At 39.1% G+C, this 15178-nt stretch overlaps 1 protein-coding gene across 7 annotated transcripts in view; it reads right to left on the reverse strand.

The window, feature by feature from the left end:
- Positions 1-14636, reverse strand: part of SLC16A7 (solute carrier family 16 member 7) — a 490902-nt gene extending 476266 nt beyond the window's left edge. For 6 of the 7 annotated variants that reach the window (XM_078336211.1, XM_054238333.2, XM_078336209.1 and 3 more), the window contains exon 1: positions 14560-14636. The gene's annotated coding sequence lies outside the window, so the exon portion shown is untranslated. Of the gene's footprint in view, positions 1-8270; positions 8371-14559 lie in introns of all 7 variants that reach the window. The other variant, XM_035256229.3, reaches the window with a different exon arrangement.
- Positions 14637-15178: the final 542 nt, after the last annotated feature.

The following is a 15178-nucleotide window of genomic DNA, read 5'->3' on the forward strand; positions in this document are numbered from 1 at the left end:
TTACGTATTACTGCTGCAAGACAAGAGCTAACAGAATAAGAGACCTAATAAAATGTAAAATAATTTAAAATAGCTCATCAATTTTCAAAAAGTTGGATAAAAATGCTATAAAATTGGCTCAGAAACCAGTATCTGAAATATGGCACTCTGACATTCAGAAGAAGCCACTTCTCCACCTTGCACCACTCCCAACACTCCAACCCCCTATCTACACTCCCATTCCCTCACCCACATCTCTCAATCTTCTGGCTCCCAAAGCACAGAATGAAGTTTTTCTCTAAATCACTTATCTGCCTAAAGTCCGGACCTGCCAAAAAAGAAAACAATTACTGCTGGTCTCTTCCTTGAGTTTTCATTAACTGAACTCATAATGCAGAAAGGAAGACTAAAGTCTGTGAACAAACCTGGACAAATTTCTGTCAACAACCATTGTCCGTTCCTTGGGAGAAATGGACTTTGTCCCAGGCCACTGTTTGTTCTTCAAGCCTATTGAATTCCCCTAAAAATAATTTACTATCTCCTTAAAATCATCCATCCTTTGCCATCTTTCATTCCCCTAGGAAGTAGGTTATATAAGCATCTGTACCCCATTGAGATACCAGGCACTCACTTGGTGATTGTTTCCTGTGCACTATAATAAATGGTATGTCTTTCCTCCAATTAATCTGTTATTTGTGAATTGAATTTTCAGCAAATCTTCAGTAGGTAAAAGGGAAGTTTCCCTTGGCCCCTACATAATATTCACACTTAAATAAAAATTACTGACTAAATATGCATAATAATTTTCATCATAAATACTGAAGTGTCACAATTAGGTTTCTAGGCATTTAAAATATTTGTTGGTGACACTGTTTTAGAAGTGTTTCTTTCCCACCTTTATTTGGACTATTTGAAAACAAATGTAGATAATGGATTCAGGTATCTTAATGAGACAGAGTAACAAATTTATGTTATTAACAAAAATAAAATGAAAACCAATAAAAATACACATTTCCTCATGGAATTATTTTTTTCTTAAATTAACAGCATATATTACTCAGAAATTTAAAGACAAAAAAGAAGTAATTTTATGTGAGCTTTAGATCTGATATCTATAAATTCTCCTGCACCAGATCATTACTGTGTTTAATTAATGTTCTCCCCATGGCACAAGAGGCCAGGTTGCTCTCACACAGGTGCTAATGTGGCCAAAAGGGAACAGACTTACATTTTCTGTGGCTTCCTCTGAATCATTTACCTTTTCCTATTTACTTATTAGTTTGTCATATCCATTAGTGATATTCAAACAGTTCTGCAGTTTTCTGCCCCTTTTTAAGTTCAGAACATGAAGCTGGTATTAAGTTGCATTGATTTTTTTCTTTTTCTTCTAGAAGCCATCGTTGCTTTATGAAAATGCTTTCAAGCACTTTATTGCTACCTCAAAGCCACTGTGCAACAGGTAATGGGCAATGAAGGCCTATATGAATATTAGGAACGGATACTATAGGAAAAGGAGGAAATTGCAGATTACTGAATGTTAAGAAGCGAGATCAAGAGAAAAAGAGCTGTGGGCCGAAAGTGACAAAGAAACAGAGAGGATGCAGAAAGTTCTGGCTCCATAAAAAGTCAGTATATTCAATAAAAATTTGCAGAACCATTTGTACTAAGAGCTAACTCAACTTTCTAAAAACGATACAAGGCTTTGAGTAGAAAAAAATTAAGCCACATGATAAAACAAATTGGCATATTCACTTTTATAAACTTCTGAAAGGACATTCCTATCTATGTCCTAACTCAAAAACTTTTTCATTTTAAAAGAGTCCATTTCTGGCTGTGATCGGATAGAGAGGATCTACTTATTAGTTTTGTAGTCTTATGCCAACTATTTGATACAACTGTTTCCTAGTGCTCTCTGTTATAAAAATAGGAACAATAACATCTACCTCATTTGGCTACTGAAAGTTTTGAATGAGATAAGGTGTGAAAAGCTCTGGGGACAGTGTTGGTACTTAGTTGTATTCTCAGTATCTAGTGTTGATTATAAATAGTGATTAGAAGAAAATATTAGGGTTATGTCTACCATTCCCATGTTACGAAAATAGAGACATGGGGGAAAAAACAGTATCTGCCATCAACTCAAAATATTAAGTTTTATCAAGTGAATAAATATCCTAATTCAGTGATTTTTCCACATTAATTACATTTTAGCATCACAGATTATTGAGCAAAATATCAATTTTATTTTAAGTAGTTTATCAGTTAATTCAAATATTTCATCAAGTTTAAGAATCAGTGTTCCAGATTCTTACAAAAAAATTCATAGACAAATGATCATAGCATTATATAAATTATGTACAGTAATAGGATCCTTATTCTTCAGCAGACTTTTAATTTATCTATAGGTGTACTTTTGATTTTGAGTTCTGTGGCATTTACAATGAATAGTTCCTTTCTTCTCTTAACTAAAGACTATCCATCTCTCAGTGCCAAAATAAATTTCACTTGTTGCATTAATGCCTTCTTTGATTCCTCCATTGGAAACCAAAGTATCTTCTGAAATTCTAGAACAAGAGTCAATAAACATTTTTTTTTCTCTAAAGTGCCAGATAGTAAAAATGTTAGGTTTTGCAGGCTAAGTCACAACTACTCAACTCTTCCCTGCAACATGAAAGCAGCCACAGAAAACAGGAAAATAAACAGGTGTGAATATATTCCAAAAACACTTTATTTAGAAAATCAGGCAGTGGTCTGGATTTGGCCCAAGGGCTATACTTTGTCAACATCTGTCCTAGAAAATCATGTGCTCTATCATTTTTTTTGACACTAATCCTACTCTGGGTTGTACCTTTAATTAGTGAATATATATATATAAATATATATATATGTGTGTGTGTGTGTATATATATGTGTGTGTATATGTGTGTGTGTATATATATATGTGTGTGTACACATATATATATACACATATATATACACACACATATATATACACACACACACATACATATACATATATATATTCAAATCAGTGAAAAATTAAGCATTGCTACATTAAGAACTCTACAGAAAAATATCTGAATAAATATGTATAAGACAACTTTTCTAACTGTTCTCCTCAAAAGGAGACTGAAATTTTAGAGATATTGTATAAGTGTATGTGTACGAGTATGTGTGAATATATATATAGCGAATATTCATATATATAGTGAATATATTTTTTTTCATATGTATTTATATGTTGTGAATATATAGTGAAAATATATATATTGTGAATATATATACTGAATATATATAGAAAATTATATATTGTGAATATATATAGTGAAAATTTTCACTATATCAGAAAATATAGTCAGAAAAGATGTCTTATACATATTCGTTCGGGTACTTTTGGTAGAGTTCTTAATGTAGCAATGCTTAATTTTTTGCTGATTTGAATTTATTTAAGATATGGAAACCAAGATCTAGTTGTCATTAGCATCCTACCTGTACTGAAACATCTGCTGAGGCATTGACTCTTGGGGTGTTATAATAGGCAGCCTCACCTTGCTGAGTCCTTATTCTCCCTATCTGCAAATGAATATCTTCTATCTTACACGACAATATGAGGATTGGAAATACTATATATAAGACAGCAGGCCGGGCATGGTGGCTCACGACTTTAATCACAGTATTTTGGGAGACAGAGGCAGGTGGATCACGAGGTCAGGAGATCAAGACCATCCTGGCCATGGTGAAACCCCATCTCTACAAAAATACAAAAACATAGCTATGAGGCGCACCTGTAGTCCCCACTACTCAGGAGACTGAGGCAGGGGAATCTCTTGAACCTGGGAGATGGAGGTTGCAGTGAGCTGAGATCGTGCCACTGCACTCCAGCCTGGCGACAGAGCAAGACTCCATCTCAAAACGAAACAAAAAAACAGCAAACACACAACACATACTTAAATGGCATCAATAATTATGTTGGCATATGTTTTGTTTTTTAATTGTAACAAATATCTCTAAGTCATTATAACAGAATGATTACTGTCTTTTTCTTTGTGGTAGTTTTTAAATGTGCTTATGTTTGCTATCATATCTAAATTGAATTTCCATCTTAAAATTCTCTTAGGATGTATTCCCAATTGATATTACTAATTTCATAGCTAAGTAAAAATTTCAGCACTTAAACATTTTTGCAGCATCAATATCAATACTTGAGTCTCCTCCTATATGTGCCAGAAACTAGAATTTCATCCATCTTGAAAAGATACATGTTATTTAATAATTGTTTATTTCCTGACATTCCTATTTGGGTCGTGCTGGAGTAGCAATATTATAACTCATAAATATTTTTGCACAGAATAGAGTTCCTCAGGGGTAAAGAGTTATGCTTCAACATATGCCAAAAATAATGGTATGGATAAAAATTACATTGTGATTACCATTTATTGGCTACCTACATTATTTCTCCAACAACTACCCCTGAAATATATTTTATTATTTTCAAAATATGAAAACTGGGGCTCTGAAAGTTAACATAACTTGATTTTGGTCAAACAGCTAGAATTAGCTCCGTCAAAAATTCATTGAGGTATATCTATCTATCTTCAAAGTCTTCGATCCAACATGTGACTGAGATGGAGAAAAAAGAAGAAGAGAGAAAAGAGATAACTACAGAATAAGACTGACTATATAGGGAAGATGACGTGAGAGGTCTACCAAAAAGTTGGCTCAAAGACATAAATTGCTTAACCTTGCTTTGAGAATATGTTTGATATCTGTGTAACTCAAGACTAAAAAGGACTTACCTATTCTATTTACAGCCATCTCTCTAACATCTAAAACAGTGTCTGACACACAGCAGGGGAATAAATAGTTGTTAAAGGATTGCATTCTATGGCTTAAAATATGTCAGAGACTTTTTTCAAAACCCCACTTCACTGTAAATTTGATATATACACATCTATGAGAATTCTCCAGACCCTGCTCTATCCATACACTCACTGGTACCCACAGCCCAGGGTTTCCATGGGAAGCTTGTCACCTCCCACACGTTCTACCTCTACCACCTTGCAAACTGAGTTACAGGAATGACATCCTGGACTTACTGTTCCTTCAGTCCCTACTGGTTCTCCAGCCTCCTTGAATCCACAAGAGGTCATTATTTTCTTTACGTTTCATAGCTTGGTTCCAGGTACCTCCTTCAAATAGGAAGGAAGCCTTATCATTCCTGTTGACTTTGTGTTTTAACAGAACCAAACTCATTATACCCAACTAGTCTCTGTTTTAAAAAATATTTATCAGACTTTTCTGTCGAGGATGTCTTAAAATCCACTGCAGCATGAAATACTTGAAATTGCTAATATTGAAAAGGTACATTCTGTTCAACAGATTAAATTCCAGACCCTTCCACTAACAAGATGTGTAACCTTGGGCAAGATACTTCACTTCTATGCTCTACTCTTCCCATCTAAAAATGAGGACAGAAACAATGCTTCCTCATAAGGTTTCAAGAATTAAATTAGTTAAAACATGTAAGGTATTAAAATGATACCTGACATATAGAAATGTTGAATAAATGTAAGCTATTCTTATATAAAGCTTATCTCTATAACTTTAATTAATAGCCACTTATTTGGTCCAATGTCTTTAAATTCACTTATTATACACACATACACACAAGACGTGTTTGTTGTTTTACCACTTATGGCATTAATCTATAAAAGAGAATGATTTTACTGAGTGGCTAATTTCTAAATATAGTCAAAATTTAAAGTAAGCTTTCCTTCCATCCTCCGGTGGTTTATTCACTCACTTATTCTTTAAACTGATGGCACAGAGAGAAAAGTTCACCCTGAAGAAAACTATGAGATTCTCCCAGAGGTAGATCTCTAAATATATCCCTTGATTTTCCACTCTGACTTCACCTGAAGAGATATTGACAAGTTACATCATGAACAACAGTTCCAATATTTACATTCAAAACCATTGTTATCCTTGAAGTATCCTATACCTTTGTGGACCTTCCTAAAGTTGAATTACTCCAAGATACAGCAGCCTTAAAAAAAGAACTTAACCAGGTCACATACAAAACAGGAAGAAAAACTGAATATGTTAAATTGATAGAGAAAACACTAGACATATGAGCTGTCACCATATAGGTACAGCATGTCATTCAAATGGGTCAAGTGGCCCCAGGAAAGGTGAACAAAGACTCAAAGTAGAAGAAAGATTGAGTCACAACTAGAAGTGTCTGCCTCAGTGTGTATACTTAAATAATAGATGGTGGTTTATTGAACATGCTGAAGATGTTGTAAACAAAACATAAAAGTAGAAACAGACGTACTCCAAGTTTCTTGTAACTCTATGACCACCAAAATGCTAAAGACTATGTAAATATAAATACATTATTATTCCTGACATCTATAAATTTATAGCATATTCATAAACTGAATAATTATACAAAAGCAACTATAATGAAATCTTAAAAACAAATAAGACATTATAAATACAATGTTCCTGACATTTTAGAAAAATTATTCTACCTATCCAGAGGTCCCAGAGGAAAATTTGAATGCGGTGTTTAAGTTCTGCTTAGAAGGTGACATTTGAGCTAAAAAATGAAAAAAGTAGGAAGTTAGGTTCATTTCAAGATAAAAAATCAGCATGACTAAAGATTTGGCAGTAGGAAGTAGAATTAGAATGAACGAGGCATGGGGACGGTTCAATTTGACTTGAGTATGATGATAGTGGGAGATGAACATGGAACAGCTGTTTGTAATTACATCAGGCAGGGACTGAAATGTCAGTCCTTGGACCTAGGTGTTGGGAGTGTTAGTTAACGGAGGTGTGCTTCAGTGAGAGTATCTGAGGCCATGTATAGAATTAACTTGTAGGGTGAGAGACCAGAGGTGGGAATACCCATTAAGAGACTATTATGTGACTATAAGTAGTGTATCAAAAGCACCTGAAATCTCTGGCAACAACAGAAAAGAAGAAAATAATTTTTTAAGTGTTTTAGATGTATACAAGTCCAGAGAAAGGGTGGTCTTAAAAACTTCTAGGCTAGAATACTGCTGACAACAAGATGAAGAACAGAGGTGACAGAAAGAAAGAAAGATACCACAGGGTACTGGAAATATCAAAAGCACAACAAAGAGAAGATGTCCTGAAAATATCTAGAGAGGTCTGGAAATGCCTAAAAGTCGAGGGAAGGTCAGTACTGCAGGAAATGGCTTGGGGGTTATTTCACAAAGGTGAAAGTGGAGGTCAAGAGCAGATGTGCTTTGTCAATCAGCAGAATGCAGACTAAAGAAAAGCCAGCAGGCTGGATGGTTCACACCTACAATCTCAGCACTTTGGGAGGGTAAGGCGGGTGGATCACTTGATGTCAGGAGTTCAAGACCAGCCTGGCTAATATGGTGAAACTCCATCTCCACTAAAAATCCAAAAAGTAGCCAAGCATTGTGGCAGGCACTGGTAGTTCTAGCTGCTATAGAGGCTGGGGCTGGAGAATCCCTTGAACCCAGGAGATGAAGGTTGCAGCGAGATGAGATCATGTCATTGTACTTAGGCCTGGACATTGCAGTGAGACTCCATCTCAAAAACAAAAACAAAGAAAACACCCAAAACAGAAACTGAAGAACACATAACATACTTATATTGAATAGGAGGTGAAAGGAGAGATGGAGAGGGAGCAGTAAATGAGCAGTGAGAGAAGTAAGAAAATAAAAAGCACATGAAAGCCAAAATAGGAGTTCAAAAAGCATTAGGCATGAACACTACCAAAGGTTGCTGACAGTGAAAAGCAAATGATTTGGAGTGTAGGAGCTCAGCAATGCTCTGACTATTAAAGTTAACAGCTGTTACGCCTTACTAAGAAACAATTCATTATTTCAAATCAAATATTTTAATACAAGAGTATTATTTTTATCCTTTAAGGAAGGGCAAAACAATTTTTTACTTGAAAGTACTCAGATCTCAAATAATTTTGTAAAACAATCTCAATTTAATCTTATTGGCCAATAGTTTTCAACCATATCTAGTACCATTGCACCAAAGGTATATTAAAATGTAGAGAGGCATTTTAGATTGTTAAAATGACTAAGGGAATGCCACTGACTTAGGAAAACAGAGATCATCGTTATGGACTTAATGTATGCCCCCCAAATTCATGTTGAAATCCTAATCCCCAAAGGAGTGGTACTAAGAGGTGGGGACATTTGGAGGTAAGTATGTCATGAGGATGGAACTCTCATGAATGGGATTAGTACCCTTATAAAAGAGAGCTCTCACTCTCAACCTACCATGTGAAGATACAAGAAGTCAGCAGTCTCCAACCCAGAAGAGGCCTTCACCAACACCTGGAGCAACCAGCACCCTGATCTCAGATTTCAGCTTCTAGAACTGTTAGAAATAAGTTTCTGTTGTTCATAAGCTACTTAGTCTATGAGATTGTTATCACAGCCCAAATTTACTAAGAAAGGTCACAAACACCCGATGTTCTGCAATGAAAGAGACAATCTTACACTATGAAAAAGTACCCCAAATGCCAATAATCCCACCTGTTGAAAAATACTGTCACCTACTGCTGTTTATCCCTGAATTTGCCTTTCACATATTGGAGAAGAAATGATAGAACTTCAAATCCTAAAATTCTTTAAAATCATTTTTAAAATAAGGTAAATATTAACATCCCTTAGAAACTTACCAAATGAGTGCTCTTTAGTTTGTTTATTCTTATCTAATCTAGTTACAAAAGATACAGATCTTGAAGTTAATTACTTAGTAGGGTGGCTGCTTTTTATAAAGTGCCATTCTTTTACATATTAACTTCAATAAAAATCTGATTAGAGGTTTCTACTAATTAATAGTGATATATATTGTGTTATGGGGTGGAGAAACAGCAAATGCTTGTAATAAAATGTTTTCTACAAAATACCTACATTGTATACAGATCTTTATTTATCTGAAAAAATATTTCATTTGTGTTCATCTATTACACTAAATATTTTCAATTGAAAGTTGCTATTTTAATGCCAAGTATTACATAAAACTAATCACCAGGTTCTATAATCAAACCACATAGACATTTTTGTGGAACTATCCTAACTGCACAAAACCTTTAACAAAAGTATCTTTAGGCCAGTATCTTCCAGCTGTCATTCAATTGTCCCATAGGATTTCCATGAAGTCCTACAAGACTTCAATGAATATAAATGAAAACATTTGCAGGAGTTTTAGTATTAGGTCAGGAACATTATTTCCAAAAAATATTTACATCATTTATCAACACTGATATTTGTGAATATGTTGAAATTATCTCTGGTGCACCCATGTACCAGTTAGTCCAGCTCCAGCTGGACTAGTTTTATTACAGTCAACTTCAATTTGTTTAATTTTTCCCATGGTTTTACTGATTACAGTTGAAATATAAATGCACAGACCCTCCATTTATTTGCTAAATTACCAAATATGTGTGGTAAGTGTTATTTATTCTTCTTTACAATAATCCATTTTAGCCTAGTCTCTCCCATTACGATTTTAAACGGCTGGATCTCTCACACAGGTATACTCACCCCCTGGATTCACCTTTTAAAGGAGCAATTGAGGAAATGAAGCTTTCTCACAAGTTAAAAAAACGTTTCATTATTCACTGAGAACCAGTGTGCAGCTGTTTCCCAACATATTTCTTAATCCCTTTGATCCAAACAGTTTTGAGAAAGCCTGTGACAAACCAGGATGACCTTTCAAAAGGAGTCCACTTAATGGTTAATTATGCAATTCAACTTTGTTGTGCCATCTAATAGCAAGCTCAGCATTTCCAAGTGTTCCCAAAAATCTGTTAAAAATAAGCCAGTGATGCTTATGACAAACTAAAAAACGTAAAGCCAATTATTTAATACCTAACACTAGTTATTGAGTTATTTCTATGCATGTGCTCAGCACAGTGCGATTTCACAGATTATCTCATTTAATATTTACAACCAATATATAAAATTCATTTTTATTCTATTTTCACACATGAAGAAACCAAGACTTAAAGAGGTTTAGCAACTTGTCCTTGCTGATGAATAGCAAACCTAAGATCAAAACCCAGACACGCTGGACTTCAGAGTCCCTCCTCTGCCCTGCCCCGTCCCAAGTACCAGTTCCACAGGGGTTCCCAGCTGAAACAGATATACCATCTGCTCTCAAGACCATGTAGCACAGGAAGAGAGATAGAATGCCTTCCCAAATCACTAATTCAAGGCAAAACATAAGATTCAGCCTACAAGAAGCCCATAGCAAGTTACAAAGTAGTTCAGATGAACACAGATTACTTCAAGATATGGAAACCAGGAGGGTACTTTTTATTAGAGATGGGTTGCAGGGAGGAGAGGAACAAAGGACAATAAAGGAATGTACTTACTATTTGCTGCATGCCATTCTACTTATGAGGCACAGTATAAAACAGCTTACAGTTGTTATCTTCTTCGGTGTTCAGAACCACCATACAAATACTACCACAACATCGCATAAGACAAAGTCGACCAGTGGCTTAACTAAAATTTAAACCCAGTGCCCCTGGATTACAATGTGCCCTTTTCATTTCTTTCTTTTTTTTTTGATCCACCTTGAATAGGTCACTTTTTGATGTTTTCGCTTCGTAGGCAAAAGTTTTGCTAATTTGTTGGACCAAAGAGAATATTTTCCTATTTTGCACAAATGAGCATCATAACCTAGAAGATTAGATGCAAGACAAGGCAAAGGAATCCTCAAAAGAGCCTCGACTAATCTGTTTTCAGGACAGAGTTCAGACTGGATTTCCTCCCACATTCAGAGTTGAAGGCAGGAGAGACTTGGCTTGGTAATTTTTATTTCCTCCTCTTCCTTCTTCTCTCCAGTTCTGCCTCCTTCCCTGTTTCCTTCTTTCTATAATTAGTTGGTCAGAACTATGACATACCAGATATGGTACTGGGCTTTGGAGAATAGAACAGGCAAGGTCTACTTATTTTTATTTATATTTTTTGAGACAGAGTTTCACTCTGTCACCAGGCTAGAGTGCAGTGGCATGATCTCAGCTCACTGAAACCTCCACCTCCAAGATTCAAGTGATTCTTCTCCCTCAGCCTCTCGAGTAGCTGGGACTACAGGTGCACGCCACCACACCCAGCTAATTTTTGTATTTTTAGTCGAGTCGGGGTTTCACCATGTTGGTTGGCCAGGGTGGTCTCAATCTCTTGACCTTGTGATCCACCCACCTCAGCCTCCCAAAGTGTTGGGATTACGGGCGTAAGCCACTGCTCCCAGCCCTCGCAAGGTCTTTGCACTTATTTAGCTTCAGGCAAGGCAGAAGCTATATTACATAGTGGTTAAAGCCATGCTTTAACCAGATCAGCCACTTACTAGCTGTGCCAGCTGAATAAGTTATGAAACTTTCTGGGCCTAAATTCTTTTTTCTGTAAATATGGATATGGACAAATCCACCTCATAGGGTTGTTATGTGCTATCAGAAAGTAGTAGCACAGTGCGTGGACTATGGTGGGCATTACAGAGTTGTCATTATGGTTATTATATACTAAAGTTACTTTATACTCTTAGGAGTGAGTGGATGGGTTTGCCCAAGGTGTAGTAGAAAGTGTAACTCAAACTCTTAAATAATGGAAATCAATTTATTGACAAAGATAATCTTCAGAGAAGGATCATCCTCCTCTCACAACATGAAGAAAAATCCTTCATTACCTGTTTTTATTCATTAAGAATCACTCTTTTTTTTTTTTTTTGAGATGGAGTTTCGCTCTTGTTACCCAGGCTGGAGGGCAATAGCACGATCTCAGCTCACCGCAATCTCCACCTCCTGGGTTCAGGCAATTCTCCTGCCTCAGCCTCCTGAGTAGCTGGGATTACAGGCAGGTGCCACCATGCCCAGCTAATTTTTTGTATTTTTAGTAGAGACGGGGTTTCACCATGTTGACCAGGATGGTCTCGATCTCTTGACCTCGTGATTCACCCGCCTCGGCCTCCCAAAGTGCTGGGATTACAGGCGTGAGCCACCGCACCCAGCCCAAGAATCACTCTTAATGCACTAAAAAAAAAAAAAAAAAAAAAAAAAAAAAACAGCTGAATACAGGTTCCTGAGAAAAGACACTCTTTTCAAATTTGCCTTTTAGCAGATCTTACCAACATTTCTTACAACTGTGAAATTCCTTTCATGTTATTTGGGATATATGTTTCTTCCATTAAGAAGAGGGAAAAAAATGGACTAAAAGGCAAATGGGATATAAGAAAGATTATCCTGGATAACTGACTATACAATAATTTCTTGAGAACAGAATTCCAGCATCATTCATCTTGGTAACCGTGGTAGGGTATCTAGAATGATTATAAGGGCTCAAAAATAGCCAGTCTGTATTCTAGGTATTTACTATACACTTTATTCTCTCCAGTGGCACTTCTGGTGGGTACTACCAATCTCATTCTATAGATAAGAAAAAAGTAAAGCCCAGATTGTTAAACAATTACTTAATCTTACAAAAGTGCAGAATCTGTTCTTAAGTTAATTCCCTTTTTTCATGTGAATGACTCAAAAATATTTGGTGAGTGAATACAGAATTAAAAGCAAATTCTGGAGATGCCTTTTATTTCAGATCCATGATCCAGGAATACGACTCTAACCAAAGGAGATTTCTTTAGGTAATGTTGCCCTTCTTCCCTTTAAAAGAGCTCAAAGCCAAAACTATAATCCAGACACCATCAAAGAGCAAATGAATGTCTAGAAATAAACTGAGCATTTATAGAAGGATACACTAATTTGGACATTGGAAAACAGGTGTTAAAATTTCAGATCACTTGTTATTAAAACACTCCTTGGGGGGAAAAGGTAGCATATAACTGCACACTGTTGATGTGAATATTTGCAAAAAGTAGTTTCTGACTTTGTGAGTTGTTACACAATATACTGAGTTGCTTAAGGTTATAATCTTTCCTTTCCACTGAGATCATTCACTTGGATTGCTTCAAATGTAATGTGCTCGGTCAGAAGTAGAAACTGGAGTTAGGATTGCTTCACCAGGGCTAAATATTACTCACTTTGCTCAAACCTCATTTGTCCTCTGCAGCCCCCACCCAACTCTCATTTTTCAGCTACACTCCACCAGATGCATACTTAGTGCTTGTGGTTCCAATGACACAACACATTCAAGCTAACCTGTCTGTGGAAAGTTTGCAACCCTCTGAGTTCAGACGGGGGTTAGCCATGAAGCATAGGGTGCCAGGAAACAGCATTTGTAGTCAGTCACTCTTTTCTCTTGTCCAGTCTTTTTCACATCACCTTCATCTTTGCCCGCTATTTTATTCCTCTGCTGCGTCTCCTTTGGGACTCGTGGGGGAAGGAGGACATGAAATAATAGCTTTCCTAATAATGCCACTAACCAGCCCTCACTCAACGCAGCCTAGTGCTACTTACTTCTCCAGGAAAGGGCACCAAAAAAACAATTGTAAAGAAACCACTCCTCGTTTCCTCTTCTGTGTCTCGTGTGTGTGTGTGTGTGTGTGTGCGCGCGCGCGCGCGCGCGTCCGTATGCGCGCACGCATGTGTGTGTGAAATTTTAATTTCCCTGGAATCGGAACTACAGAAGTCCCTCCTCAGCCCTACTGGGAAAGAGGCATTGGGCATGACCGCCCTATCCAAGGCAGGCTGCAATCCTTTTCACAGAAGTAGAGGAGAAAAGGGGTGGAGAAGGGCGCTACGATGCAGCATCCGTAGAGAAAACAGGCAGTTCGCACGTGAGCGGGCTCCCAGCCTGCGGCGCCACCTGACCTCCTGGCGCCCCCAGTGTGGCGCAGTGGCCCAGGAAACGCAGCAGGCGCAGGCCCTCCTGGACCCCTGCCAAGTCAGCGCTCCGCTTCTGCCTGGGCTCAGGCCTCGCCCGCATACACTTTTCCATCTGCCTCCACCCCTGCCATCCTTCTTGGGGACCGAAAATGAAGGAAGATGAACGCCCCCACACCTCCCTTTCCCCCCGGTATTTCATCTTCCCCTCCCAGCCTCTTCGTGTCCTGATCATCTGCTCAAAGAGAAGACGTTCTCCACAAACACTCTCACCACCCCCGTCTCCACTTTCTGCGGCACTGAAGCCAAGCCATCTCAGGGGGCTCGGGGCCGGACACTGGCGGGGCGCGCCTTAGGGACTCGCCGCACTGGAAGCAGCCCTTGTAATCCCGTGAGCTGAAGGGACTGGCGAGCACCGCGCCACGCCGAGTCTCGGTGCGAAAGCCGGGAGCGTGGGCACCTCCTGGCCAAAAGCTCGCGGGGCGCTTCTGGCCGGGGACCCCGCGCGCCCCCGGCAGCTCCCGGCCAGCTGTCCGCGCGCACTGGCTGACGCGAGCTCTCCTCCCGCGGCCGCTTCGGGGTTTTTTGTCTATATAAGGGCTCGCTGGCCAACTCTGCGTTGGCACGTTTGTCGCAGGCTGGCCATTATTTGCACACACACACACGCGTGCGGCTCAGCGGGAAGCGGGTCGCAGACGCACGTTCGCCCTCCTCTTCGCCGGCGCCTCCGCCTGCTCCTCCTCCTCCTCCTCCTCCCTCCCTCCCTCTCCGGCTGTACTTACTTTATCTGGTCTCTGGAGCAGGGTGGGCGCTGCAGTCCTCGGTTCCCCGCAAGCCGCAGCCGGTTGGCCTCGCTGTCAACGGGTGAATGGAATTATTTATTTATTTATGGCCCCTGACGTGTCCTCGCCCGCCACAACCAGCGGAGGAGGAGGCGGCGGCGGCGGGAAGGGGAGGCCCGGCTGCTAAACGCCCTCGTGGGTGCGGAGGAGCGCGCGCCAGGGGTGGGGGCCAGGGTGGGGGCCAGGCAGGCGGCGGTGGAGGCCGGCCCGGGGGGTGGTGAGGGGGGAGTCGCCTCCCGGTGCCTGGAGACCGACTGAGCATGCTCCAAGCGGCTGTCAAAGCTATAGGCACTTTCTCTATGGCTCGGGGTATTCCACTTCGGATTTTAGATTTGACCAAGGGAGAAAGCCAAAAAGGCAGGTAGATCTGTCATTCCAGATGGGTCGTGACTTGCCATATCCGAAGTACTCTGTAGCCTGACCTAGAAGTCAGATGTGCGGTAGCTCTGTCTAGATATCCCAGGCAGTTGTGCACCCCATGCATGAGAGAGGAAAGCATGCAAAAAGAGAAGAGTTTGGCCGAATGCAGGGAAAACAGGAGATCCTCAATTGTGAGCTT

The sequence above is a fragment of the Callithrix jacchus genome, chromosome 9, assembly GCF_049354715.1.
Source record: "Callithrix jacchus isolate 240 chromosome 9, calJac240_pri, whole genome shotgun sequence".
Lineage (NCBI taxonomy): Eukaryota > Metazoa > Chordata > Mammalia > Primates > Cebidae > Callithrix > Callithrix jacchus.